The sequence below is a fragment of the Micropterus dolomieu genome, linkage group LG02 (assembly GCF_021292245.1).
Source record: "Micropterus dolomieu isolate WLL.071019.BEF.003 ecotype Adirondacks linkage group LG02, ASM2129224v1, whole genome shotgun sequence".
NCBI lineage: Eukaryota > Metazoa > Chordata > Actinopteri > Centrarchiformes > Centrarchidae > Micropterus > Micropterus dolomieu.
This window is the reverse complement of record NC_060151.1, coordinates 6932595-6935671: the sequence shown is the minus strand read 5'-3', so window position 1 is coordinate 6935671 and position 3077 is coordinate 6932595. Positions and strand designations below refer to the sequence as shown.

Here is a 3077-nt window from a genome sequence, read left to right as displayed (position 1 = left end):
CACACCTTCATCTCATCACGCCTGGATTATTGCAACAGCCTTTTCACTTGTTTAACCCAAAAATCTATTGATCGACTCCAGACTATCCAGAACTCAGCTGCCAGGCTTTTAACCAGAACAAAGAAATATGACCACATTACTCCTATTTTAGCTTCATTACACTGGCTCCCAGTATGTTTTAGAATTGACTTTAAAATTCTATTGATCACTTTTAAAGCTCTTCATGGCCTCTCGCCTTGTTATATTTCTGAACTTTTAGTCCCATACGCACCAGCACGCACCTTGAGATCCTCGGGCAGAGGTCTGCTGTCTGTTCCAGAGTCTCGACTGAAAACTAAAGGGGACAGAGCGTTTGCTGTCAGGGCCCCGAGGCTCTGGAACAGCCTGCCCGAGGAAATCAGGTCGGCTGAGTCAGTGAACTCTTTTAAGTCCCTTCTTAAAACATACTTTTATAGGAGAGCCTTTCCCGATCTTATTTGACTTTATTTTATCCCTGTTATTTTATTGTATTTTACTAATTTTATATTAATTTTTCATGCTCTTATCTTGTTTTTTTTGTATTATTCTTTACACTTGTTAAAGCACTTTGTAACTTGTTTTTGAAAAGTGCTCTACAAATAAGGATTATTATTATTATTATTATTATTAATGGTTGCCTGTAAGGACGGCATCTCTGGCCTTGTTGGAAAATCTTGTCTATACAACACAGTTGGAGAAACTGCGCTTATTATTTGTCTTTGTTTTCATTTAACAGATCTTAACAGTGGTGCAGCAGTATTGATATGCAAACAGTTTGGTAAGGAGACACCTGCATCCATTTATGATGACCTAGTTTCATCATGGTTGAGATAAAAACAAAACAAAACTATGGTTATGCACAGCTTTATAAATGAGACTAAATCAATTCTTATGCATAGGTCTGTCTTTATTTATACTAAGAATTTTAGTCATGAACATATATTTTCTTTTAAATGTCTGACCCCATTAATTAAAATGTGTGGTTTAGACCACAGTTGTTGTTTTAAGTTTTCATCAGTCAGAAAGTTTTTACACAGAGCTGAAGTCGGTCTCCTCCTCTCCAAAACAAGCAGACCAGCTGATCACACCAGGTAATAAAGCTTTGTTAAAAATCCTGTTCCTACGACGCTCAGGCGACACAGACTTGAGTCCTGCAGCTGATCTGCAGCTCTTGTCGACTGGAAATTTTTAATAACCTTCTGTAACCGTGCTACCCTCTAAACGTGAGCTAACACTGTGCTAGGTTGGGAAGGCGCTAAGTGATAAAAACTGTACCCATAAAAGGAAGTATCAGGCCAGGTAAGTAACCAGTAACTTTTACTCACATTACTTTGCAAGTAACAGTTGAAACACAGTTACATAACATGAAAAATAAAAAATGGGCCCTTTAAAATAAATGAGTCTTTGGGTTTTTCCTTTTGTAGTTGTTAAAGTCTGTCTGTTTGTGATCACTTTTTGTATTAGTAGTCAATCCACTGTCAAAAGTGTGTGTCACCATTTCTGTGACAGTTTCCTTGTTTAAGAGGAAAGTTGGCACTTTTGGATGAAGTGTGTGTATGAGCTCAGGCGACTGATACTTACCTACCACCAGGGGAAGTGTTCGATGAGTTGGTCTGCGTCTCTTCAAGATCACACTGGGAGGCTCGCCATCAATAGAAAAGGGATCTTCCAAGTAGTTCTCACTCTGTCCATAAGACCTGACCTGTTTTTGCAAACAGGACTTTAAAACAATGTTCTATATATCTATATGTTGTACAACAATCATACTAAAGCATAACCACCATGTAACATTTAAGCATCACATGCTGCATAATACTCATGTTCAGACCTATTTATCACACTCCAGTTCAAACTTCAAATCTCAGCTTAATATCTAGATATATCTACAGTAACCAGTACAACCTTGTACTTATTCAATAACAGCTGATAATAAATCAACAGAAATTACATCTTATGCCTGTATTAGGAAAACTGTAGGCAGTACAGGCTCTACATAAGTTAAGTTGCAACACCTAACTGTGGTTGCAATGCAATACTCTAATTAGAGTACCCTTATCAGAAAATCATAATTTTTTTTCTACCCACAGCTGAATTTAAACATTAAGGTTTAACATTTCCACACACAACATTAAAATAAAATCATCATAGAAAACCATAGTATTTTTTTATTACCTTCCCTACAATAGCAATGCTGTGTAACTCACTCAGCTACTCCTTAAAACAAAGCAAATGAACATAAATGCAGCTGTGCTTAGGTAACTTTAAATATCAGCTTACTATTTCAGTTGCTAATTAAAATTAAAACTTTCTATCACTGTCAGAAATCAATTTCTACGGCGCCAGGCAGTTAACACCCCCTTAATTTTTGATACAAATACAGGCAAATGTAGCGCTGCACACACAGTTAGCAATATTAGCATCATGCAGTTCACTAGCTTTCCGAGACAAAAAAGAGGTGGTAAACGGGATTTTTTCCAAACTCCCTGTTTCTCCTCCTTATCCTGTCTTCTGTGTTGGTTCTTTAGCTTGCTAATACACTCACTTTTATTACTCTGTTAACTTTAAATCTGTTAATTTCCTCTTTCTTTCTCACATTCACACGCGCAGGGTCTCACAGGATCACGCAGTTGCGTCGTGACCTATCATCATTTTCAGCTGGGGGAGGAACTATCGCTCCTGATTGGCTGATTTTCCTAAAGGAATATTACACTATTTTAAGACATTTTTAAGTTCTTTTAACCCTGTACTGTCACAGGGTTACACTTCAAAACTTTTATTTTTCTGTTTCTTTCTCTGTGCTGGAGTTATTTTAAGAACTTTTATCCAGTTTGTCATTAAAATTGTAATAAACTTTATCGTGTGTCCCTCCATTATACTCACACAAAAAAAGCTGTTTTTGATGGTCAAGCAAAGAGACAGTTCCGCTGGATGCCACTAAATCTTACATACTTAACCTTTAAAAGCGTAGGCACCCCACCGTGCTGTTCCACTTTCTCCTCAAACTGGAATCCCAAATATGCATACCTGACAGGAACTTTCAAAACATCACATCCACATAT

At 37.2% G+C, this 3077-nt stretch overlaps 1 protein-coding gene across 6 annotated transcripts in view; it reads right to left on the bottom strand.

Annotated features, from left to right (window-relative positions):
- The window catches only part of LOC123962886, an 18896-nt gene extending 16249 nt beyond the window's left edge, over nucleotides 1-2647 (bottom strand). The window contains exons 1-3 of one of the 6 annotated variants that reach the window (XM_046039360.1): nucleotides 2561-2622; nucleotides 2191-2232; nucleotides 1600-1720 (exon numbers count right to left, since the gene is read on the bottom strand). The gene's annotated coding sequence lies outside the window, so the exon portion shown is untranslated. The other 5 variants (XM_046039378.1, XR_006823093.1, XM_046039369.1 and 2 more) reach the window with 5 other exon arrangements.
- Between the last annotated feature and the right edge of the window lie 430 nt (nucleotides 2648-3077).